This window comes from Emydura macquarii, unplaced genomic scaffold (assembly GCF_026122565.2).
Source record: "Emydura macquarii macquarii isolate MOO-44397 ecotype Brisbane River unplaced genomic scaffold, CSIRO-AGI_Emac_v2 contig_2473, whole genome shotgun sequence".
Lineage (NCBI taxonomy): Eukaryota > Metazoa > Chordata > Testudines > Chelidae > Emydura > Emydura macquarii.
The window spans coordinates 44,980,898-45,008,611 of NW_027132610.1; the positions used below are offsets into that span (position 1 = coordinate 44,980,898).

The following is a 27,714-nucleotide window of genomic DNA, read 5'->3' on the forward strand; positions in this document are numbered from 1 at the left end:
GTGACTGACCAACTGGGAAAACTGCTGAAGCCTATAGCAAATAAAAAGGGATAATGGATGACTAGCTAATTAGAAAGAGTGAATTAAGATGGAGTGGAGCAGCTCTAGCGAACATAGTGTTGAAAAAAAAAAACGTAGCTACATCTACACTAACACTTTCACCATTCTGGAATCTTTTAATGCATTGTGTACCTTACCATGTGTGAACAGTCCCATACATTGGTCAAACAATTGAACATATTTTCCACAAATATGATGTATTGATCCCTTCAATCACTAGCTAAACAATTACTGTCCTTATCTAACCTCTGGCAGGGAGGCTTTTTTCCTTTCCTCAGAGATAGCATACAGTCTGATGTCCATTTACCTTCACTTGTACTGCTACTTGGCAAATAAACATTACAGATATTGTCCAGTCGGAGCAGTGCTGGTATCTGCATTCATTGAAATGGTCTAAGAATTTAACTTTAGCAAAGGAGGTGGGAGTATCCTGTATCAGAGAGCATCACAAACTCTGGGTGAAAAAATTGCTGCTGGTTTATTCTTGGCATGTAGTTTGCCAACTGGTCCAAGTAACTAATTAACTAAATAAAGACTCCCACTGATTTCAATAGGCTTTGGATCAGCTCCTCATAAAGCTTTTACATCTATTATTAAATAGGCAGTAATTCAATCAACACTCCTGAGTAAAATGAGAAGTCCCTATTATTATTTTTTTTATTCTATCCAGTAAATAGAACATTGATCAGCTGTTGACTGGAGAATTACCTCTTTCCATGTCTAATATAATGTCTAAATCAGAGGCAGGTGGAACAGGCTAATAATCTGTGAATTGTCATTGGCAAGACTGACAAAACAATGGACCCACTATCCCTGCAAGGGATAATTAGTGGCTTCCCAGGAAGGTACACCAGCCTCTCTCATTGAAATCCACCAACCAGCCAAGACCAATGGGGAGACTTTGGGGACATTTTTGGTCCTTTTACCTTGTTTGTGAGCATTTTGTATTTATTGTTGTGAGATTGGTTGGATACTGATTTCTTTTAATTAGTTGATTCCCTTCTTTTTTCCCTTTCCTTTCTTGTAATTTACCCCTATTTTTTTCTGGGAATAAAGTATTGTTTATCCTCATCTGCTGGTCTTTTATTTCCTGTTCTTATATTCATAGTGGCCTGTCTGTTAGTTTATATACCCAGTCAGTAGCTGGGGGCAAATAATTTAGGGCCCTGTAGTCTTAAAGTGGGTTGCTGTTACCTTGAGGAAGGAGCAATAAGAGGCTCTGTTTCCCTTCTGGATCGGGATGCCCTAGCACTTGGCTACACTTGGAAAGGAGTTCTTACCTCTTTAGAACTTAACTGTTAGACCTTGTTAATTGGGCTTCTAAGTTATTGTCTTGAAAGATAAACAACAATATAAACATTTAATTGTAAAAAAGCTTTAGTAGGTCAAAAGGCTCTTAACAAGTGCATGAGTAGTACATCAGAAAAATATGAGGAGTTCTTTGAAATAACCTTGCATAGCTTAAATCTCTTGAAACTAATTTCTGCCAGTCAGGAATGCATTAGGGAGCAATATATTAAATGAAGCCATCTTCAGAGGCATAGCACTTTAATGATGTATTGCCTACCTACATCATCAGTATGCTTTCATCCCTCAGATCTCAGAATTACATTCCAAAAGACTCAATTTTGAGATGTTGGATTGTTTTAAGGATTCCATGAAATGTTGTCTCATTATTTTGACCCACAAAGAGCAGTGCTGCCAGTGCTGCTGAATCAGATAATTTGCAAGTCCTTGAAGTTTGCATTTACATTCCTGAATAACAAGTTTTAATTAATATTTACATAGAATGTAATATTTAATTTTCAAAAAAACACCTATGAAATTTATTTTTGCACACAAATTGGTATCAAAGTTCCAAGTTGGCAAAAGCAAATGGGACAAATGCCTACTTTTGCCAAAAAAAAAAAAAAAAAAAAAAAAAAAAAAAAAGTCAGAGCAGCAGGACAAAGCTTAAAAAAGGGACTGTCCCAGCCAAAAATGGGACTTATGGTCACCCTACTCCTAACCACTGGTCTAGAGTCTGTTTCTCTCATCCAATAATTTTTTAATTATTAATACAAAGTGCTGAGCTCCAATAGGAGAAACTGAGAAAGACTCAGCATAGACTATCAAATAACATGGTCAAGAGCATGCACCAGAGCTGCAGGAGACCCAAGTTCAAGTTGTTAGTCTGAACCAAACAGGGAATTGAACCTGGATCTTGCATATCCCAGATGAGTACTATACTCTCTCATGTTTGGAAAAGAAATTTCATCCTCGACCTGAGAAACCTTTCAGATGAGAATTTCATGAAAATTGACCCTTTCATGCAAAGAGCTTTGGTTTTGATGAATTAGCATTTTTCAATAAGAAATAGTTTAATTGAAAATTTCCCGACTAGTTCTAGGTTAAAGACCATGTCTAAATTAAAGTTCATGTCTGTACTCAAATATCTCAAAAGTAAGTGAAGGAATAGGAAGAAAGGTCCTGGAGGAGGCTTGTGTTGAGAAAGAAAAGTATCAGATCCAGGCCTGCAACATAGTCAAGGGTATAAAAAGAGGAAAAAGAAGCCATTAGGAGAAGGAGTTTGTTTTCAGCCACAAGAGCAGTTTCCGTATTGTATCCGGAGTGTAACAAAGTTTGTAACTGCTCAAAAATTATATCAGAGATGAGGGGAGGCTGTTGTTTCTGGTACTATATGTTTTAGGTCTAATTTTCTTTCTATCAAGGAATACTAATACAAACAGAAAAAACAAGAAAATGTAAACTGTAAAACTCTCCAAAAGTAGATCTACTCACTAGGATGCAGCAGTTTCCATTCTAAAGACAATGTATCCTTCTCCCTGTAGGCCAGCTGGGCGATGACAAACACCCTATTGTCTCTCCAAGGTCATATTGCTTAACTGGAGCTGGATGTTTAATTTTCAAGATCTATTCTCCATTTGATGTAGCAGCAGATTGCATGTGTTAAATAATGTTGTACTCTCAATTTGCTTTTTAGTCAGGAGAAACTTAATTTTAATTGGCTCATATCCTGAGTCATATCACCAGCCTTCAAGAAGCTGCATCATTAATTATTTATAGAACGTATATCTTGTTCCATTCAATTCACAGTCTTTAGAAGTTGGACTTTAGTTGGTAGCATTTAAATAAACCTTTTTGTGAGGAGGGGGAAAAAGTGATGGTATGCTCCAACTTTAAATAAACATTTTTCTTTCTTAAATCCAGCAACAGTGAGGAGTGATGTTTTGATATAACCCTCCCATAACTTGATTGAAGCACTGATATAATCAGTAAATGATGTATTCATACTGAAGTTAGAGTCTCATTCTGTTTTCACTGAAGTCAGTTATACTATGTTTTTCCGTAAATGAAGAACAAACACACACCATCAGTCTGAATTACTTTGGTTGTTTCCCTTAATCTAAAATAAAACAGAAATAACCCTAGAAAAGTCTCTGTGAGAGAGCACAGTCTTCTCTCTCCAATGTTCTTCATCAGTTCTGCATCACAAAATGGCAACTGTCTCAAAAGGCAGACTCCCTAGAAATTTAAGTGTGGTTAAAAGGATTATGTATCTTCAAAACCACAGGGCTCAGTAGGGAAGCTATTGTAATTGGCTTTCTACTACTATACTTGTCTGTAAATAATGTGTCCTCATTAGAGATTCCTGGAAGCCTCTGTGGGCTGTTCAGTTATATCAAATGACAGAGCAGGATCCTGGAGTGCAGGCTAGGAGAATGGCAGAAAGCTCCTCTGAGCCTGGGTATGGCCACAGACTATGTTACTATACTTACCAAGAAAGTGTGTAGCATAACTATTGAGAACAGTAAAGCATATGGTTCATCCCTATCACCTTCCTTCTAAAGCACTTTCATCATTTAAATAAAGTGAGTGTAGAATGGGCTCCTGCCCGGTCTGGTCCTGGTGTCCCTTCCTCGGGCCCAGGCTCGGCGGAAGGCCACTGTGCCCTCCACCAAAGAGGGGATATCGCCCCGGCCCTCAGGCAGGGCGGGCAAGCAAGGAGTGGTGACCTCGAGTCAAGTGGGCAGGAGACGATATTTGCTCTTTGGGGGTGGCAAGGATAGTGGGGAGGGGAGGGGGACACAGGCCCACCCAACTCCACTGCGTCCCAGCCCAGGGCCCTAGCAGTGGCAAAGGCATTGCCACTCAGTCGACGGGGTTCCTGCCGCAACACGCCAACTGGGCTTACCCCTTGTACAGCCACACCTATGGCTGTCCCGGGGCTCCTTCCTCCCCGTATTCCCCGGTACCTGCGTCCACCGGTTCCTCCGGGTCGCCGGGATACACCACCCGGGGTAGACCAGCCGGTCCCTCTTCATCCACTGGTGGTAAGGCAGGGAGCTCCTTGGTGAGGGGCAGCTCCTCCAGGTCCCAGGGCTTGGGGTAGGGCTCAGCCTCCGGCAACTCCTCCAGGTCTGGTCCTGCCTCCGGGGGTTTGGCATACGGCAGCTCCTCCAAGTCCGGACCAGCTTCCGGGGGGAACTCCCAGCCCTCAGATTCAGGAGGCTCGTACCAGTTGCTCCTTCGGGCCTGTAGGCCTCGGCCAGTCAAGGGGGCCCAGAGGCCCAATCCAGGACTTAGAGGCGGGCCGCTAGGGTCGCTCCTGGGGCCTTGATGCTGGGAGGTGGTTGCCTGGGGTGGAGGCCCGGCCCAGTTCGGACCTTCGCTGCAGCCAGCGGGACAGCACATCTGCCTCTGGCAGCAGCCCTCCTCCTTCTGAGTCACAGGGCCTGCTTTTTGTAGCTGCAGTCCTTACTGAGGCTCCGCCCCCCTGCTGCTGGATTGGCCGGCTGGCAGAACCTACCAGTGACCGCCTGCCCGGTTGCTGGGCAGACTGGGCTGCCGGCCTGTTTAGGGCCTGATCGTGCCCTTGCGGCCCTTCCTCGAGCCAAGGCTCGGAGGAAGGCCACTGCACCTTCCTACAGTGAGCAATTTTCAATCTTATTTATTGAAAAAAAAATCTATCGTCTCATTTACCAAGCTGACAATGTCAGAGCAAATGAGGACAAATGCACTTGGTGACCTGATTGTATACAACATTGTTTTACATGACAGAGGATCTTTGGGTGAGGAGGGAGATTTAAGTTCATAACATCTTGCATGGGGTGGTATCCTTGCCTGTTATAGCTTGTGAAGCCTGTTGGTGAGGCATTACTCTGTTGGTTGGGATCTATCATAAATGCCTCTTCAGTGGAGGGCACTGTGCTAGCTTAGCTATAACATATTTGTTTTCCTTGTGGGATGATACTGATGAATGGGGTGACACTGATAGTTTTTAAGGGACAGAGATTGTGAGAACACAGTTTGGACCCAATCCTGATCTCTGTACTTCACTGAGATTATTTGTCTGAGTAAAGAGCTCAGGTTTAAGACCTTTTGGGTAATGGTGTAAACAGAGACCACTTACGGTTAGATAATGAGATCTGAATTTATCAATATTTTGAAGTTACATATGTCTCCTGGCACAAGGTATCTTGGTTCTGGGGATATGAACTCCTCCAAGCTGAGATGCTGAAATTTAAAGAATTTGCTTTTGCTTTCTAAAATTTGCAAGAAACTTTCTCTGTTAGTAGTTAAGTAAGCAGGAAGCAAAGAGTGTACCATATAACATCAGTGTTAGCAAAAGCACATTTATAGAAATAAATCTCCATCAGAATAAATTCAAGATTGCGTAGCGATTCATGCTTTCCTGCAATGTCTGCCCATAGAACTATGTCATTAATAGTTATAATGATCTATTTGTTTATAACTTAAAACAGATTTTTTTCATAATAACCTTAACTGTGGTATACCCAATACATAATGTATACTCACACAGATTTTAGCAGGTAGGATGTTAGCAAAGATTAAATGTGTTTAAGCTGGTATAAAAAGGAGGTCCAGGTTTGCTCATACAAGTGGATTTCACCCATGTAAAGAGTCTGTCCAAGGCCTGTGAAACACTTACGATATACTCAACACCTAATTAGAAGCCTTAAACAGAACTTAAGTGGTGCATAGATATCTGTTGGCTCTCCACACCAGACTAAATGGGAAACAATGCAGGAATTATATACATTATTATCCTTTCTTAAAAGAGAATAAAGAGATCTCTTTTCATTTCCCATATCTTTCCTCTTTTACTGAGGATTTGGTATGCTATCCCATTTTGATACAAAGCTCTCTCTGTCTGAACTTTAGAGGTACCCAGTAGATCTGAACATCTGCAAATATTAGATCATTTGTCTGTATTACTATTGCAAATTGGAGGCATTAAACAGTTAACCTTAAAACTACAAATAAATTCTCAGGATCATGCATTCTTTATTCCAGCACTATTTAAGGTAGAGTATTAAGTCATCTTTCAGTTAATTGCAAATTAAATAAAAGAAAATAAGAATAATTTCAGCAAATTGTAACTACTTGCAGACAGCCTTTGTTAAAAAAGGCTCATCCCTTTAATGCAGTGATAGATAAGTCAAGTATTCTTATTTATGAATGGTTGCAGTTACTACATCATGATAACAACTTTGGGTGACAAGAAGCATGAAAGACCATATATCAGCTCACAGCTCCTTAAGATCATTCCACTTAAAGGTCTGTAGAAGATTGCTTCAGCTGCTTTAGAGAACTGACATACCCAGGTTGTGAATTCACAGACCTTATTCAAGTGGAAGGCCAGTAAATGTAAATTATAGCTTTGACAATGAGAAAGCATTGAGTTTTCATTCGGGGAGGCATAAAAAGTTCTGCACCTGATAAGCCACCCTAACGTAATTAAAGAGTGCTTTGCACTACAGTGATCAATGTGTTTAGTCTATTATTAGACTCTTGTTATGTGCATAACTAGAACTAAGGTAGTTATATTTTGATTGTTGAGAAATTGAAGAGGCAATACTGCTTGGATAAGTGTCCAGAGCTGCGCAGGTCCAATTGCTTAAGGTTTGTGGTAATTCTTTTAGTGCAATTGATAAGCTACTCTATGAAATATGCTGATTTTCCAAGCAAGAGAACAGTTCTGAATTTTTAAGTTTATAAAGGACAGTTTTAAGGACAGCTATGAAAGCCAGACATGAAAATGTGGGTAGATTGGCAGTCAGCTAAAAGCAGGACTTGACTTTTGGATAAAGCAGGGTGCATCTTAATCACTGTAATGCCAAAAGGCTAATTAAACTCTAACAAGGAATTAACATAGAACAAGCAGAGAGAGCACATATAAGTTATCATTATTCTGTGCAAGACTACAAAGCATGCAGTCCAAATTGTAGCTTTAAGGGGAAAACCATCAAATGTATAGGACCTCTCGGTTAGAAATAAAGTGGGACTAAACTGAGTTTTAATTGTTTGATAACAAAAATTGCTGCTTTGGGCATTTCTCATTTTTTTCCAATAAAAGATGAGGTGGTTGGAAACATAAAGCTGTACTATCAAAGGCACTTTATTTCTCTGGGCTTGCAAAGCCTTTGTTTAGACTTATGTGGCAGTAATGTGTGACAATGTTCATGATATAATGTCTGCTTGTTAGCACAGTAACACCTCAGTTGTCATTTTCTGTTGCAATTATTTGCAGTAGAGATAATGGGCCAGATACATCAAAGGGATTACAGTTGATTACCAAATGTATTCCGCCACATATTGGCACTGCTAGTTATTTATGAAGTGCTGATTTTTCTGGAAGGTTAGGTCTGGATTCTTCTCTGTTACATCTGTGTGCATCTGGATTACCTTCGTTCAGATCCATGAAGTTATTTTTGTTTTCTTCTGGTGCAACCAGGAACATAATTTGGTCCTTAAACAGCTGTAGTGAAAAATTTCCGAGATTCTAACAATCCATACTGCAGGCAATGAACAGGGATATAATGTTTGGTTAAAGTCCAGAGGAAATAAATGTATCTGCCTTTTATCCCTTTGATTAATAAAGCTTTTGGGAGTGAGTAATAGAAGTCAGAGCAACATGTTTTTTTAAGGAATATGGCACAAATCTGCTGGTCCGTATTACCCCTTACCCACACAAATACAGTGGAGATATTTTGAGACTGTGCAGGGTTACTTCAGCCATTAGGACAATTCCACTATCATTCTACAGCCCTAGGGTGAGCATTCCTTTTCTCATAGACATTCAGTTAGGGTTAGGTACTGAGACCCTGGGGTTGGCCCTTGTATTTTCATTTTTAAGGAGCAGAGTTTATTTTATTATTTTATATGGAAGGCACTTGCATACTCCAGTATATATAAGACCCTTAGATATATGTATATTTAATTTACACTGATGCCAGTCACTGAGGGACAGAAGTGGAAGTCTTGTGCATGTCCGTTTCAGTTTTGAAGTAACTACAGTATATGTCTGTAAAATCAAAGTACCTTTTCCTCTGCTGTATTCTATTTAAGGTCTTTAAATAACATTAGTTCCCCTCCCTTGAAAGGTAGAAACCTAAAAAGAGTTCAGATTTCAACTGAGTGTAAAAGAAAAAGAAAATACAGTGATCTGCTTAGGAATGGTCTATTGGACACAATGAAAAAAGTCAAAAAGTGCTAGTTTAAAACACTTAAATAAGGAAGTAGGACAGGAAATGATGGAAGCAGCAGAAGGATTAGGAAAACTATTAAATGCAAGGAAATCTCAAGAATAAATATAAAAAATAAAAATCTGGCATAAAAATGATGAAAAGGGAAAACTGTAACTGCTTCCTTTCATAATTAATCTTGAATGAAAATTCAGGGGTAAAAAAAATATTTTTTCCATGTATGTCTATTTCCTGCTTCTCTTCTCACTTCTCAAAACAAGTGACTATTGTGGAAAACTGATATAAAAATAAGGTATTTACAAAAAATATGTCAGCCTTGAAAGTATTTTATTATTCTAAGTCAGATCATTGTTTTCCACTGTGTTTTTCAGTTAACCAATTCAGTACCACATCTAAATAGTTTTGTGTAGATCCAAGTGACCTTTTAAGCCAATTATTCAATGAGTTTTTTAGCACATTTTTTAAAATAACTGCTTTTATTTATTTATTTGTACCGTGATCGTTCCTAGAGGCCCCAGTTATGGATTTGGATCTCATTGTGCTAATTACTGTATACACACAAAACAAAAACATTTCCTCCCCCATTCAGATTACAACCTAACCATAAAATTCAATTTAAAAATAATCATGTGGCTTTAGTGGTGGTGAAAGGCATTGTATCGACAGCCCTAGTGAATTGAGTCCTTTGTTTACCTGTGGTCTGCAGCAGAACAGGTTTTCTCACCCACACTGACCTCCCAGCATGGTTCAGTCCTGATACAACAAGTCAGGGGATGGAGGAAATTGCAGTGGAAGTTCAGTCTTCTAGACCCAGAGAGTTCTTGGCCTCTCTGCTGTGTCTGCCAATTAGTGCAAAATCTGGTGGCAAGTTTGTGATGTGGGAGCTCAAACTCAAACTCCTCTGCTGTAGGGGCCACCAAAAATGGATTAGATGGGAACAATTTTTAATCCCTAAAGAGCTGGGCTGGACTTAAACTGGGTCCCACAGGTGAAAGGCTATTTAGCTCATTAGCCATTCCCTGAGGCACCCAGACTTCCTAGTAAGTGCTAATTTTACAATTTCCCCAGCACACACAAAGAAGGCTAACTCTTGAAACATACGTTTATTGAATCTCTTTTGGAGATTACACCAGGTTTTCCACTGTCTGGGCACAGCCAAAATCTCCCACACTTCTCTTTTAAACACTCACTCTATCATTAATTGTCCCACATTATTCTATAAAGGGACAGCTCCCTTTAAAATAGAAACAACAATAAAATTAATAGTAACATAACATCTAAATTCAATGTTTTGCATTTGGACAAATTCAAGGATTCAGTGGTGAACTCACATCTGGAATTTCTGTGTAAATTCAACATGCACTGGCATTACATTTAACAGTGAGATATACACTATATTTCCAATAATACTATTCTAAGTTCAAGGCTTATTTGAGATAAACGTTCTCAAAGGAGACAACACTGGATGGCACTGTGGACAGCCAAGTCTTATGTTATGAATCCCCTGACTTGGGATTTACCCATTAAATAATATGAGTATCACATTTACAATGTATATATCTTACAGAAAGTTCTTTCATCTTAGTGGTACCCTGTGTATATGATTATTACTTTCTCTAACCTAAGGAAAGTGAAACAATTTGGAACTAATAAAGTAGCATATTTTATTATTGAATTGAGAGCATACTCTCCAGCTGGTACCATAACAAATGAGGAAATTTTTTGTATATATATATATATATATATATATATATATATATATACTCATAAAATGTGACATAGCAAATTTTCAGGTTAATTAAATTGGTCTGAATGAAATCCCATTGCAAACTCTAAAACCTGGAGTACATAGAAAATATGTGATGATACACCATCTATCAATTTTAGGGTTTTATCTAGTGTCCATCAACATAGTATTTAAGTGGTTTCCCGCTAAATATACTGTGCAGCTAGTACCTCCCAATATCAGGCCTCACATCCTCTGCTTATTTCAAAATGGGTGGAAAAAGTCATCTGAGAAGTAAGGGAAGAGGGGCAGCGATGGGAGGACACCAGCCTTGTTGTGAAATGAACATTTTCAAATAGTTCTCAGAAACAGACATCTCAGCAAGCATGGATTTCCCATGATTTTGTGTATGTCCATCTATTTTCTAAAGGACATTTCAAACTCCATAAAGAGTTGTGAGCACTCTTGTGCAAGAAGTGGGAGGATGAGACTATGTAGGATACCTCACATGTTCAAGCAGTGTCCAAATCCTGTTGTTTCTTCCTACTCAACATCTTAGACTCATCCTTTTCCTTTCTCTTCCTTCAGTGAAAGTTCTCTTTCAGAAAAGGAGTGAGACAGAGAGAGAGATAATAGGCACCTGAACAGATTCCTTTCTGATGCCTGAAGAGTATTGGTGTTCCTAGACCAGTTGGACTATAAATGTAAGCATTTTTGTCCAACCTTTCTGATATACCAGTGATTTTTTATAATAGAAAATGTATTTTAGTCTTATTCATCTTGCCTCTATTACTGATAACCATAAAATTACAAAATTGTAGAAATTACTGGAAAACTGGTATTAGACACCTGTCAAAATGTTTCTGTTCAGGTGTTAAATTCTGGATTTGGATTACACATGTGCTTCAAAAGGTGAACCCAAAGCAGTAAACATGGGACACAACTAAAGCACCTCAACTGTGACTTTAATGAAAGCAGTGGAGTTGATGCTCCTCCAACATTCTTGATCTTCCATACATTGAACCATGGAGCAGCTTCCTAACTATCTGTTATGAAATTAGAAAGGTAAAGTTCACACAATGAAATTAACGTATTTGTGTTGTAGTTATTACATGCATACATTTCTATTTTTCTGGTTAAGGGCCTTATTTTCCCATCCCTACCTATCCTGAGTTGTACAGAACTTTTTGGTGGAGTACTATCTGGCCCAAAATGTGTCAGATTGTGCAACCTTTCCTCACTTTGGTGAATTAAATCCCTTAGCTCCACAAGAAGGCCATCAGAGCCAGCATCATCTTCACTCTTCATCAGCAAATAACATACATTCCTGTCCTTTGTCACTCTTGATGTCACAACCTGCAATTTTTCAGGTGTCCCTCATGCTACCTGACCTTTTTGGACTCTCCCACTTACAGCAAATTGACCAACGCATCACCTGTTTCTATCCAATTGTTCTGTTCTTTAAATTATCATTATCTCTCTTCATGACTTACCAGACCCCCCATTCCTATCTTCCTGACCCTTATACCCACTGTTTCTGCTCTCCTTACTGCATCTATAATCCCGTGTCATCTCTGATCTACTCCCAAAAAACAATTAAGTACCGGGTTGTTTATACAATTAAAATGTGTTGCCAAGTCTCACAATTTCATTACGAGTCTTGCCATGTTTGCTGTTTTCCTTAAAGCCTCTGTTGTTGGAATCAGGTTATTACATGATAATCTCAGTTTTTATTTAAAAATAAAAATTTCTGATAGAGCTGATTGAGAATTTTTCTATGAAACTTTTTTTGTCAGAAAATGTTGTTTTATCCAAATCAAATGATCTCATGAAAACTTATCAATTTTGACTAAAGTTTTGTTGGAGAAGTGTCTACAGTTAAACAGCCCATAGTTTTGTTGAAGAAGGGTCCACTGTTTTGTTGTCAGTTAAAACAAGAGACAAAACAAGACCCACCATTATTAGACAGAGCAGGGATGTAAACTTTAGGCTCCTACATCCCACATGAGTGTTCTAACTACTGGGCTGTTGGCTTTTGTGAGGTGAGTCTCTTCTGTCTTCTTACATAAAATATTTCAGAAGGTCTCATTTTCATTCTACATCAGAATGAAAACAAATTCTGAAACCTCCAAAAAAATTGTGAAGTTAAATTCTTATTTTCTGGCCAGCCTTAATTTCTAGCCTGCATGACTACAGAGGAAAATTTGACAATGTGAACCTTAAATAGTCCAATACCTGAAGGCAAATAAAAAGAATCCAAAATGTATTAATTAATAAATCTCAAGTTTTTTAAGCCAGCCTCACGACCTTTGTGGGCCTGTTGCATGATTTTTGAAACTGAGGGATGGCAATACTGAAATCATCATACATTTTAAATCAACTGGTGCTGGGGAGTATGTTGAGGGAAATATATACAAATTCATTTAATGGAACGATCATGTGGCATACATAATAGCCCTGTAGAGAGCAGGCATGGCCTCCCTTGGAGACGGACAGAAAGGGGTGACCTGAGACCTGGTGGGCGAAGCCAAAACAACCCTGCCCACCACACTGGAAGTTGAGGGGTGGGACAGGAAATTTGAAAGCTGAGCCAGCTAGCTCAGTTTGGAGGGAGCTGCTGGAGGGGAAGGACGTGTCTACACTGGTACTGCCGCCCAACCAGACTACTGCCCCACTGGGGAACTGCCCATTCTCTGGGCCCCAGGGGAACTGCTGGAGCTGCTGCCAGCCTGTGACTTGGAGGAGTTGCTTCCTGCTGGGAGTGACCTAGAGGAGCTGCCAGCTGCCTTCGATACAGAGGGCCTGTGGACACTATCCCGGGGTATCAAGAGAGTGAAGGCACTGCTGACGCACAGGTACTGCAGAGAAAGGGGGAAGGAAGTAGCTTGGGGGGAGCTGGATGACTGTCTGGTTGTGTGGTGTCCTGCAGCCGTGTCAGCAAGTTGTGGCTGGAGCCCTGCTGATGCACTTTGTCACTGATAGGGACCTGGGTTGGGATGCAGTGGAGTCAGGTGGGCCTGTGTCCCTGTCTCCCTTTTCCACACCACCCCTGGGGTGGTCACCTCATCCTGGCCTGTGATGCTTCTGAGGCTCAGACCATTTTCCTGCCCCGCCCTGCCTGACAGGCTTGGGCTATACACCACTTATTTGCCCTGCCCGGGCCATAGACTATTTGCCTGACACACCCTGTCCAGAGGGCCATGGTTGTAGACTGCTGTTTGCCCTGCTTGGGCTATAGACTGTTGGCTTGCCCTGCCTAGGGCTTGAGACTGCTTGTTCGCCCCACCCTGCCTAAGGGCCGGGGGCCACAAACTGCTTACTTGCCCTGCCTTAGGGCTAGAAGCTGCTTACTTGCCCCACCCTACCTGAGGGCTTCGGCCACAGGCTGCTTGCTCACCCTGCCCAGGGCTAGAGACTGCGTGAACACCTGTAACCTGCAGAAGGGGCCAGGACCCATGCCCCAAATGCTAATTTCCCATTTTTAGTCTGCACCCGCAAGTGCCCAATAGTGAGGGAGCGTGGCCTCTCTCCCAGACAGACAAGAGGGATGGCCTGATGCCTTACAAGCCCTTTCTCCTGTCCCACCCTACTATTTGTTGTCTTCACACAGTGAATCTTGTTTAATGTTAGATTGTAAACAGTGTAGGGTAAGGACTGTTTTATGTTTCAGTTGAGTGCCTAGCATATTTTTAGATGTGGTAATAATAATAATTTTCAATGATAATATTAACTACAGAATAAGAAAACAGAACACAAAACAGTGGTTTTGAAATGCAGCCCCAACATTTACATTTCCTGTGACTTTTGAATGCACATTCTTATATTGGATTAATATGGGGATTTGCTTGATCATTTTTGCATTTAATTTTAAAATAATTGGAAATGTTAATTGTATGCATGGGTTTACCCCTTTCTCACTCTCTTTCTCTTCTCTGTTTTACTGATATTTTGTCAGGATTGGAAAATATTGTTGTAAATGGCAGCAATAAAAATGGGAAATAGTTATTATTCCTTTTAAATTAATTACTTCATTATTAATCTGTAGTTGCTCCATTACAAATACCACTCAGAACTCTAATTGTTTAATCTGATTTTGGAGTTGGTTTGCAGTTGAAACATGACAATTAATACTAGAAAGCCCTTTACAATAACGTTAATTTCTATTCATATTGCAAAATAGTTCATTCAAAATACTTAAAGTGCCCATTATCTAAAGGACAGGACATGGACTCACAATATTCTAGTTTTAATATACTGGCAGAATCACCACTTTAGAAAACTAAAATTATACTTCCTGTTATACTTATTGTGTATAGCGACAATCACTCAGTTGCTTTCAGTGTCTTTCCTATTAATTTGCTGTGCTGCTAATTACAATCAGATTACGTGATCATCAAGCTACTATCATATCCTGTTAAATAAGTTTACAAATGAATTTATTTTCAACACTGTTCACATGGAGATATATGTTAACCTGTTCTTCCCTTCTAAATACCCTCCACGCAACAAGGAGATTTTAAATATCAAGTTGTGATAAAGAAACAAGACTGATTTACAGTGCAGCAAAAGGACAGTGCTTCCCATCCATATGGCCCAGGGACACCACAATTTAAATTCCAACATACACCAAAGGAAAACTGAGATACCCAGGACTCTGGTTTTCTGTTAGAATTGTCTTGGAAACGTCATACTTTCAGGTATAGCACTCCAGACTGGCTGCCAAAGCCCTCAGAACACTGAATCAACAATTGTTCTGTGAGTGCTGGTTCCTACATTTAGTTCTCACGAGGTATGCATCTGCAGCATGTTCCTGAGACTTGAAAATCTTGTGAGTTGTGTCTATTTGTTCATGCCTGCGCCCTTCAGCAGCTTGTGCTCAGTACTGATGGTACAAAGAAAGGATGGTGCAGACCAACCACTGTTTCTTGTCATCACCTGGTCTGAGTTAGAATCTTCTGTGTCCAAAGCTATCTATGCATTGTCCTTCTGATTTGTAAATATAATTATATATAGTTCTTAGTGGGTTTAGTGTTTTTAGTAATGTAGGTTAGATTTTCACTGCCCCGGGGATCCTCTTCATTTTTTACCCATCAGGAGAAGGACTATGTCCACAGTCCCTGGATTTACAAACTGTGTCTCCTGCCCCTGCTCCTTTTCAATCAATGATGATGACCAACACTGCCTTTGCTGCCATGGGAAGGCACGCATATCTGCCTACTACAGTATCTCCTGCTCCTTCTCTTCCCAGACCTGAAAGGGATGAGAGCTTCACCTGAGGAAGGACCTTGTGGAGAGAACCATGAGACACTAGTCAGATCCAGGCCAGTGAGACTGCTCTGTGTATGGCCTCAGCCTAAGAGTACCACCCCTCCAAGCAGGAGCTCTGGAGCCAAGGTTACTTCTGATAAATCTAAAGACCCGTTGTTTCAGGCTTCTCATGAGAGTAAGGAGCACTCCTCTCATGAACAGAAAAACAGATCCCCTTCCAGACCTGCTCCTAAGAGAAAGAATCCTTTCCCAGCTCCTAAATTGGGTAAATTCTTGCACTTGGGTCCTTAATATTTTGGCTTGCCTAAGTTTCCTGACCATGAGGATAAGGCTCACAGAATCAAGGATACAGTGGTTCCAATTCCAGTACCAGCTAATAAATCAAAGATTATTTATCAGCCGGCACCAATCAAGAGATCCAGGTAGGAGTCTTCTTTTCTTCTCTGATGGTACTGACCTGATGCCATAAGGATACACTGTCCACTAAGTGAACACCTGCACTGGATCTGATAATACTTACTTCCAGGACTCCTTCTTCTTCAGGTGGATGGAGACTTATGCATCCTTGGAGGATATTATCACCTTCACATACCCACAATATCCTCTGCTTTTAGGTCCAGTCCTCCTGAGGGATGTTTTGACACCAGAAGTGGAATTAACTTTGAGGGAGATGTTGCTACTTCCTTGCTCTGTGTACAACTCAGAGTCTCTATCCACCGGCACTGATGGTACTGCTGATGGAACCAGAACCAACCTTTTTTTGGCTGACTCTGATGTCCAGGGCAAACTGTCACCTTCACAAAAAAAGGTTAGCTCAATTAGGCCTTCTAGACTGTCTTTGAGATGACCTCCACACAGACATGATTACCCTTCAAGGAACGCTGGTACCCAATACCATCAGTTTCATCTCAATCAGTCTTGAAACATCATATTGGCCAGACAGAGTCCATGGGATCCCTATCCACAGCATCCTGAATCTGTGCGACCCTCTTGCCCTAGACAACAACAACTGGCTCCACCTAAATATGTAGAAGAGGAAGACATCGAACCGGATCCACCGGCATTGACGTTGCCTGCAAGTGTATCATCCTCCTCACTCAATGAGACTATCACCTCTTCTCCAGCTAATGACCCCTGAACTCTTGAAGAGGGTGGTGACTGAACTTCAGTTCCCACTTGAGGAAATATATTATACACAGCATAAACCTGTGCATCTCCTGCAGCCCATTGGTCCCAGTCAAGTGGCTCTTTCAGTAATCAAGGCCATCATGGAACCAACCAGAGTAATGTGGCACATACCTGCAACCTTATATCCCAAAAAGCTGAGAAATGATACTTTGTACTGCAAAAGGGGCAGCACTTTTGTTCACCCACCCTACCCCCAGCATAGAAACATCCAGGCAGCAACATCCCAAAACCACCCCTGTCTTTGAAATAAACACCTTGCCTCCTGGGGAAGAAAGTATTCTCATCTACCAGCCTCAAGTTTACAATTGCTAATTACCAGGCCCTGTTACAGAACTATGATTTTAGGAGCTATTCCAAGTTCCTGGAGTATAAAGATAAACACTCTCAGGAGGACAGAGCCCAATTCCAAGTGCTTATTGATGAGCGTAGACTACAGCGTTCATGTTCAGAAGCCATTCAGACTATTCTCAATAACAGTAGAAAAAAACTCTACCAGGAAATGTTATCTATCTAAATGGAGGTGCTTCTCTACCTGAGCACAACAAAACCAGTTTTCCACAGACAAAGCAGGTATTGCTGTTATTCTAGACTAACTCCTCGCTCTCAAGACATTGGGCTTTTCTATTAGCTCACTGCAGGTCCACCTAATAGCAATCAGTGCCTTCCACCCTCTGAGAGGGCTCCTTTATTTTTACTCATAAGAATGGCCATTCTGGGTCAGACCAAAAGTCCATTTACCCAGTATTCTGTCTTCCAACAGTGGCCAATACCAGGTATGACATAATGCACCCCATAAACACACTTATGGTGTTATTGTGTATCATTCATATTCACCCTTATAGTGTAACTCTATATTGTTTAATGCAAAATATGTCATGTAAAGTATTTTTGAAAGTTCATGACATGCTGAAAATTATTGTTATAATAGTATGTTACTTGCAATGTCATGTGTATGGTGATGAAGCTCTGCTATGTAGCATTCACAAACATTCATATGGCTTGAATAGATCCAGGCAAACACTAAAAGCAGAGGTAATTCACACCTCACTGAGGCATGCATAAAACAACTCAGCTCTTCCAGGAACAGTGGACTGGCCTGAGCATCTGATGAGGTGATGTTCATTTGACTCAACTGGAGGAAGCCATGCCGGACAATGCCGATCACTTGACCCCAGGAAATCCAGGGGCGGGGGGAGGGTGATAAATCTGTTGAAATGAGAGGTATTTTGGTCTCAGGAGCTCTCTCTTGCAATCCATCTACAAGACAACATTAAGACTGTCCACGGGGGATGGAGGGTGCTAATTGGAGGACAATCAACCAGCCTATGGTGAGCATTATCTAACTTTGGGAAGCTACTGGAAATATTAAGATTAGTTTAGAATACAAGTTCCTTTTTTTTCTTCCTGATCAAATCTGATTTATATTCCTCAGCTTTATAATCATTTAACATTTTTCTGTACTTAATAATTCTGTACTTATTTGTCTGTTTTATCTAAGGCAGTTCACGTGTTTTGAGTGTGTGCAGACTCCTCATTTAGAGTGACAGAGGTGGTGCATATCAATTTCTTTGATAAATTGACTAACCAATGAGCTTGCAGAGTCCAGTGGGCAACACTGAGCTCTGTAAGATGGCAGTTCATAGGGCTGTATTTGGGACTGGGGATATTCACTGGGGGGGGGGGGGTCACACTATTGCATAATCACATGAGTGGCTGGCCAGAAGCACTTATTCACTAAATCAGTGACAGCTTGCTTACAGGAGGCTGTGCGTGAGCTGACCCAGGAGTGGATGGCTCACAGCGTGTGACAAGTGAAAGATGGGCTCCAGGAGTGAGGAATTGGGGTGACACAGCAATATATCAGCCCAGATTGCAGAGGAGAACGTCACACCAGGTTATTCAAAGAGAATGAACAGAACAGTTAATCAAGTGATAATTCCCCTGATAACAAGAAGATTCCTGAAGGTTTTCACCAGGACCTTCATACCACTAGTGAGGCAGATACCTCAATGAGGCCTCAGTCTTTTACTCTGAATACTTCCCAGTCGACTGAACTGCTGGCCATGTGCTCAATATCTCACCTGTCTATGAAGCTCACTTTCCTCATCACCCCCATGTTGGCCAGAACAGTGAATGAGTTGGAGGCACTCATGGCTGACCTGCCATACACTACATTTTATAAAGAGAAGGTATACTTTTGCCTCCACCTGAAATATATCCCTAAGGCAATTTCTGAGTTTCACATAAATTAATCAATTCGCTTATTGTTTTTTTTGTTTTTTTTCAAAAACCTCAGGCCTCCAGTGAGAAGAGGAGGCTTCACTCTCATGACGTCAGATGAACTTTGTTATTCTATCTGTAAAGAACAAAGCAAATTAGGAAAATGCCTAGACCATTTGTTGCTATAGCAGGAAGAACATGGGTCAAGCGATATCTGCTTAGAGATTCTCTGACTGGACTTCTGGCTATATCACTTTGTTGTCAATGGGTGAGGACCGATTCGACTAGAGCAGATGCAACCTCAGTAACATCTCTTTGAGATGTGCCTATTCTGGACATTTAGAAGGCAGCAAGCTGGATTTCTATGCACACCTTCACAAAGTACTATACTTTAGTACTATACTTTAGTACTATATTTTGGACACAGCCTTTGGAATGGCAGTGTTACAGACATCTATATCATCTACATCCTCTCACTTTCCCCCCATTTGACTACTGCTTCCCAGTCACCAATGTGCAGAATACACATAGAGACCAGCACTCCAATAAAAAATGGAGGTTACTTACCTATAACTGGATGTTCTTTGAGATGTGCAATTTCTATCTCTATTCCACCATCCACCCTCATTCCCCTCTGCTTCAGATCATGACTGGATTCCTGGTAGAAAAAGAAATGGAGGGGAGGTCAGTTTTCACATCTCCTTTTACTCTTGATAGTGAGCATGAGGATGTCCAGGATGCAGGTGCAGACCGACAGACATTACTTGCAAGATTTTCCAGTCTCAGTAGTATGGTGCACATGTGTACTCATGTGTGGAATACAGATAGGCACCACATATCTCAAAGAGCCTCCAGTTACAGGTAAGTAACCTCCCTTTCTAGAAGTATCCTATTGTTAAGGTGTCTTTGCACATTTTGACTCAGCTCACTTAAGTATAGCAGAGTACATTAAATGTTTCTTTCTTATTATGTGTCTTCCATCCAATGCAGAGCTGTTATTTATTTTAAATCCTTAGTCTCTTTATGTGGCATTGAGGAATCAAATCAATAATGTATCACCTGACTTCTTCAGCACCATGTCCCTAGCACACAAAAAAAAGAAAAAGAAAAAAAAGTGTTCCCTTATTATTTCCTGCATTGCAAAGGAACATATGCCATGTGCAGAACTGTAAAAGTACTGATTTATATGGCATACATTATGAATACTCTAAACAGCTGCTGGGAGCAGTGCCTCAGGGAATCACGATACTAGCCTATCAGCATAGTAAGAGTAATGTAAATCCCATAAGTATTATCTTCCAAAAGCATTACTTGCTAGCATGACAGCAAATGCACTCTGACACCCATGTCTGAAAGAAAGAAAAAGCAAAATATCTACACCAACTGCAGCCCTCAAAGTACCCCTTCTCCTACTGTGAAGTAACCAATAGTTTCCAGATCTATTTAATTTCATTTTTATAAGTCAGTGTTGCCAAGTCTTCAAAGATGACCAAGTGAGAGATGCTCACATTTCCAGGGCATTTCCCTTCTTCTTGATAAACTATTATATAAATTGGGATTATGACAAAAAAAACTTGCTATTTTGTTATGTATCCCCTTTCTACATTCAATCCTGTGTCTAATTTGAAATCTATATAAGATGCAGATCTTACCATCAATTTCAATAGTCAGAGAAAATGGGAAATTACAGCACAGAAGCAGAAAGAAAGATTTCATAGTCTTAAAAGTTTAGTTTTAGTTTGTACAGAACAAAGAAAGGATAATATTTGAATAAGATTAAATTTAAGAAATAAACCAAACTAAAAATATACATTTGAAAGCAATTAAATAGATGTGTAGGCATTTGCTTTTCAACTAATTTATCTCCAGTTAACTTTGATAGACATACTCCTGATTTACACCAGTGTAAATTACATTAGAATCTAGTCCCTTAGTGTCTGGGGATCCAATTATGAATAAAACTTTTCAGACTCTGAATAAGGGCAAGCACATTTCTTATACCTGCTGTTCATTAAACAGCCACAAAAATGTGGATCAAAGAAGTCTTGCTGTCATAAGAAGTACAAAATAAAGTCATGTGGGCTTGCTCAAAATGAATAAAGGTAAAAAAGTAGAATAAGAATGAAGAGCCATTTGCTTAGTGTAGCCTTATGGTGGGAAAATGTAGCAAAGATCTTCCATATATATGGCTTCTGTTTTAACTATTCTGTAGGATTAGCCCTTTTAAAGAGGAAAGCATTTGGAACATGCCTATAAATATTATACTGCAAACATGATAGAGGAGAAAAAAGTGCTAGTCCTCAGGATATTGTGAGTTGTGTCTCCTTCCTATTGTGTTCTTGTGTAGTTCAATTCCAGCTTAAAATTCTGATATCCATTTAAGCTTTGTACACACTTTTCCTTATTGATGTCTTCCAAGTAATTCCCTTAACAGCTTGTCCTATTGAATAGAATTCCATGAAGAATCAAAGGCAGCATTTTTAAAAACATTTCTACTCCTAGACTGAGTCAGATGGGGTGCAAAAAGAGCTTTCACCCTGAACAGTCCACACAAGACCACATTTGTTGTTCAAAGACTCTGAGACTGCTTCCATCACACAGTAACCCAAAGGGGCAAGAGAAAGCAGTCCCATACTTTCCCCAGTCCATGCACTGCCAGGTACATGAGGAAGCTTGGAAGGGATATGTTTTCTTCCTGGGGAGCTACAGCTCTGCACTGCTCCCAATACTGGATTGTGCCTTAAAGGCACTACCTCGCGATAAAAAGTCTGTAGATAAACAAACATCATCCCTAGCCAGGATAGGAACAGTGCACATTTTCACATGAAACAATGCCAAGGTATTTCAGTCTCAATTTGCCACACCTAATATGGATCTCCCTTGATCAGGGATTGCCAATAATACCAAATAGTATAATGATTATTGTCACAGGGTAAGTTGGTCCTTTAAGGAGGTGGAAGCTCACCTGTGCAACCTGGGTTGTATCCCAGCTCCATGAGTAAAGGGAATCAGACCACCAGAGTCATGCGACTAGGAAGGAGACCAAGGATGAAACTCTAATGAAAGACAGTCCTAGAGAGGTTCCAGGGAGAGCAGACCTAAGAGACAGTGTTCCATCAAGAGCATGAGTCTAGCCAGGAAACTGCAGAGTGAAGAGTCCTAGGAGTGAAGAGTGAAGGAGATACAGGGCAGTTTAGGGCATGAGGGGACACAGCCCAATTCTTTAAGGGTTCCAGGAACCCATGGTAGAGGATGGCTGTGGGTTCCTCCATGCTGCCAAAATGTGAGGGGGAATCAGAACTCAGGAGGGCTGGAAGTTGGAGCTAAAAGAAAGAAGACAGATTGTTGGAAGGCAGAACAGACCTCTATTAGAATGTCCTGAGCCAAGCATGAGACTGGGATGCAAGATTTGTCTTTTTGTTTGGCTCTGCTGCCACTTCAGAAGGGGTGGACATATTAAGAGTTGTCTGTAGAGCTATGTAGCCCCACCAATCTGACAATTCTGGGAGCTGGATAAATTTCTGAGTGGTGAAAAATGAATTGGGACGTCAAGGGAACTTTAGGCAGTAGACAGATCTGATGCCAGACAGAGTAGGTTCCTGCTATGGTTATATAACAAATGTACGTTAAGGACAAGTATGCTAAGGAAATTGCTAAGGAAACCAAGTTGTTTTGCCATGGTCTTCAATGGTGAAAAATTAGTGCACCTCCTATTCTGGAATGACATCACTAGCAGTGTCCATTTGGTGTATATGAACCTCTGACACTTTTCTCATCATTCGATATGGCTGATGTAGAGATAAAGGCTCCTTTTTTCTCCCTATAACCTAATGAATTCTAATTATATAAATGATTGCTCTCTAAGCAGATTGTGTGGTCTATGTCGATTCTTGAGTTAATAAGTGTTGTTTGTGTCTTAATGACTTAATATACCTAGATCTGTATTTAATCCTGTTTCTTCTCCTTATCACTTCAATTGAGGTCGGGTCAATGTACAAATATCCACCATCTTTGTGTAGCCAAGGTGGCACTCAGGTCCACCTGCTTACTATCTTCTTTGATGCAGTCCATCCTTCACTTCCTTGGCTTTCTTCAGAGTGTCTCTCCTGCCTCTCTTTCCTGCTATGCTATCTTCAACAAATTCCCTTCATTCATCCTGTGAATGAGTCTGAACCAGGAAAATCATGCATCCTCGATTTTGTTAGACATATCATGGACTTTGTCTTCCATCCTAATACTTTTGTTTAAAAATATATCTCGGGGTGGCCAAACCGTGGCTCGTGAGCTGCATGCAGCTTTTTTACAGTTAAAGTGCGACTCCCAGAGCCCTCTATGCTCCCCCCATTCTCCACCTACCAGACTGGGGTGGGGAGCTAGGAGCTTCTGCCCTGTGGTGGGGCTAGAGGATTCTGCCAACCAGGGAATGGATTCTCTGGGGGGGCCAGTAAGTTTGGCCACCGCTGAATATCTCTTTGTATAACTCCTCTTACGACGAGCAGATACATATCTCAAACATCTGTAGGCATTGAACCTGGTGTCCCTTTATTTTTTATGCTTCTGTACCATACAGCATTGTGTGGTGCACCATTGTTCTGTACAGTTGGGCTTTCAGTCTAAGGTCCACATCTGCTATCTTTTCAAACACTGTTGTGTAACCTACTGGCACCACATTTGTGCACACAATAAATGTATTTGTTTGCAAATTCTTCATTTATGCTTATCTGCAGGTACTTTCATACTTAACTACTGTGCTATTCTGAGTGCATTAGTGCACATTTTACAAAAAGAATTATCACTTTATACACAAATGTGGGGTTGCATTACAACATGTTCTATAGGTGTTCCCAGTGGAATCCAGTTAATTGCTATATGATTAGTTTGAACACTAGCATAGTCTGGACAATTATATTTTGTGGAAAATTACCTAGCAATTCAACTAACTTAGGTTGAAACCTTTATATAGCACTTGACAGAGGATTATTGGTGCACTCATTTCAACAAATCCCACTTTAGCGGCATACTGGCATACTCTTTGAGGCCTTTCATTATATTTTTATGTGTTAATTACTTCTTTCTTATAAGTCCCTTGGGGTGCAAGCTTTAACGTCTGTTCACTGCCTACTTCTTGGAATCAAAATGAGTTGCTTTTATTGTTACTAATAAAAAATAATAAAGTCCTCCAGACCTTGGTTTTCCCCTTACAGTGACATTATAGTATATTGACAAGTAATTTATCATATTGAAAAGCCAAGCTGAGAAAATGATACAATGAAGAAAAATCATCCTAACAGAATGACAGATGAACATCATTGATCATATGAAGCACAAGAAGAGGGAAAAAACAGGGACTTGGAAATCATGCTCTGTCTTCGGTTTCCCTAAACCTTCCCAAAGTAGGTTTAATACTTCTAAGAATATAACAGGATTTACACTGGGATGAGAATTTGGTGCTATAGATTTCTGATAATGTATCAGGGAAGAGGGTCGTACTTTAACAGGGAAGCAGGATGTAAACTTTTGTGCAGCAAACTAATAGATTATGATAGCAAGCCCTCCATACACTCAACTAGCAGTGCAAAGAGCTAGAAGACTAGCTTTTCCCATTGCAGCCATCCTATTTATGGGTGTTTAGTAAGGGATCCATTATCTTTTGGGATTTTTGTTTTTGCTTATATAGGTGAAACAGTAAGAAATAAGACAAAATGAAACTTTATTACCGATGATGGACAAAAAACTTGTTTATGAGAAGACTACAAGGGGATATGGTTGGTCTCTCCATAATTATATCACAGAGCAAACACCCAGAGGGAGAAGAATAACTTAAGGAAAAAGACAATGTTGGCTCAAGAAGAAATGAGGATAAACTAGCCATGAATATATTTAGGCTGGATATTAGAAGGTTTCTAACATCAGCGGGTAAGGTTCTGGAACAGACTCCCAATGGGAAGTGAGGGGCAGCCAACCTAATTAGTTTTAAGATGGAGCTTGATAAGGTTATAGATGTTGGAATTGCCTGTGATAACATGAGACTGGACTCATTGTCTCAGAAGGTCCCTTCCAGTCTTGCATTTTGTTGTCTTCTAATGACTTGCCTGTGGCTACATTCCAATATCCCTTCTCACAGTGAGTAGTATTTTAGAATTGGAATTAATGGGACTGCTTGTGGAGTAAGGTATTACTTGAGGTGAACAGAGGCCTCAAAATCTGGCCCATAGACTATCAATCTATGGAGATCAACAGTCACATTTTTCAGGATTGAGTGTGTATGTGATGAATGTGTTTGTGGGAGAGGGCTAAGAAGAAAGATAATAGGGGAAAGTAGTTGCACACAAAGATGTGCAACTGAACTGCCTTCTACCCTATTTTCTGTATTTACATTGTGTTGTCTTATAACTTTCTTTTAACAAAGTGGTTTACTTTTAGTTTCGTAATACAACTTTGCTTAGTGTGATAAACACTTGATAGCCACAGCGCAGTCTAGAAGAATGAAACCCCCTCCTCCCTGTGCTCCAGACAAGGGTTTGTAGAAACAGGGGCACTGCTTCAAGTAGTGTTTGACATTAAACATATATTAAATATATATATCTTGCAGCTCCCAGAACCCTCTCAATTTTCCCACAGGTATTTTCAGAAGACACTGATTACTTTGGCACTTGAATAGATTCCAAGCGTGGATGAAATTCTTCTTCTTAATGCCCCTTATCTCCATACTAGTAGTTCGTAGGAGAACTCCACTGTTTCTCACCCATCTCCTGGCTGCTAGGAGGAAGCAGGCACCTCCAGTCATCCTCCTTCCTAATCTCCTGGCTTCTTAAAGGAGAAAGAAGGGGAAGATTTCACTCTTTGCCTTGCTCCTGTCCCCCACTATACTGGCTAACGGGCTATGTCAGCTCTACGAATTCTTAAAAGGCTCTCCTGATCTTTAATGGCAGGCAGAGAAGGTCAAAGATTTTTTATTATTGTTTTCGCATTGGACTAGCTACAGTCATGTAAATAAATTCTAACATTTAGTTCATGCAACCGGATCACAGTGTTTTAGACACAATAAGTAAAGAACTGATCCACCTAGCCTGACACATGCATATTAAATAGGGCGGGAGGAAAGCATGATCCAGCCTGCATGGAATTCAGATTCAGTTTTTGTCTTCCAATGTGTGGCTTGGTAAGCAGTACTCCAGATAACAGTGTTGAGAATGACCAAATACTATCCAGAGTTAAAACAGCAGTGAAAAATCTGAGGGACCAGATTAAACAATTAAAATAGGCAATCAAATAATTCAGCAAAAAAAGAAAAGATGAAAAATTTCAGCTGAAAAACAAAAACTTTCAGTTTAAAATTTAAAACTTGATTTGGAAATAGCACTACAGTGAATCATGAGCAGTTGTAATTCCAGTGCTTCAGGAAGCACCATTCCCTTCTATCAGCTGAGCTCCCTGGCTGGACTACATCTCCCAGGATGCACCACTCTATCCTTTCTTGCTAAGCCACCATGGGCACTATGAGGGGTCCCTGGGTGCAGTGTATCATGAAAGTTGTAGTCTGGGTGGGGAACCTAGCCAATGGATGAAAATGTACAAGAATTACAACTCTCTATGAAGCAGTGTATCATGAAAGTTGTAGTCTGGGTGGGGAACCTAGCCCATGGATGAAAATGTACAAGAATTACAACTCTCTATGAAGCACAGTGATGGCATTTTCAAATCAGTTTTTTTTTTAATTGGGATAAAAAAAAAAAATTGTCTTTTAGCCAAAAAAAATCAAACCACTTTTTGAGTTGACAAAGTTGAAAAATGTGATGTGTAGTGGACACTTTTCATAAAAATTCTGTCAAAAACCCAGTTTTCCATTTAATCTGTTTTGACAGAAAATCTGACCAGCCATGATCAAAAAGGGTAATCTGATGTCTTTCACATCACATTGCTCAATATGTTCAGTACCAGATCAGTTCATTGACCAAACTGACTTTACTGACAGTTATAAAGACAAGGTCACTATACCACAGAGCTTTAAATGAAAATGGATAAAGCTATTGCACAGACTTTCACTGGGGAATCCATTCTTTCAATAAGGGAATATGCTTTATCCAGAGAGCATGAAACATGTTCTAAACTTCATAAATCATAACATAAGCAAGTAGTAAGGAGGAGTAAAAGTATCTTTATTTCTAATGCCAGTGACTCACCTTGGAACCGTTCTCCAGCAAAGAATGAATGTACATAATGCAGTTGATACTGGTTTCTCTTTCCCAGATTTCCACTGGGGAATATGCTTCAGCCAGCAGCCTCTCTCTCTCACTTCACTGAAATGTCCCATCTAGCTTGTCAGAGCCCAAACCAGTGGATCTTACAACAAGGCACAATTCTTCCTTCCACAGAGGTGGTGCTTTTTGTTCACCTCGTTCCTGTCTTCCACACCACTTAGTGGGTGTGGAATGAACTGCACTGTCTGCAAATTGCTCTAGTCTAAGTCAGTAATGGCCAATTCAACTGCTTTTTCTTGATCTCTTCTGTGCTGGAAGGCTTAGGGTAAAATCACTGAAGTTTCTGTACCTGTTCCTCGATTATTTTTATTATAACTTGTTCAACTAAGTCTAACTTTAGTAATGGGATGAGCTGACTTTCACAATTAGAGCAAAGACAACTTAACATCGCTCCCTAATGTTAGGAATGAATCTTTTAACCATTTGTTTTTAACCTATAGAGATTTAATATGGGCAAGTGTGAAAAATTGGCACAGAGGGT

At 40.3% G+C, this 27,714-nt stretch overlaps 1 long non-coding RNA gene across 1 annotated transcript; it reads right to left on the minus strand.

The window, feature by feature from the left end:
- Positions 1 to 7,706: 7,706 nt before the first annotated feature.
- LOC137162900 (uncharacterized) lies at positions 7,707 to 27,266 on the minus strand. Its single transcript, XR_010922557.1, has 3 exons — positions 27,156 to 27,266; positions 19,540 to 19,630; positions 7,707 to 7,843 (listed from the first exon to the last, which is right to left on the minus strand). It is a non-coding gene; the product is annotated as an uncharacterized lncRNA (long non-coding RNA).
- Between the last annotated feature and the right edge of the window lie 448 nt (positions 27,267 to 27,714).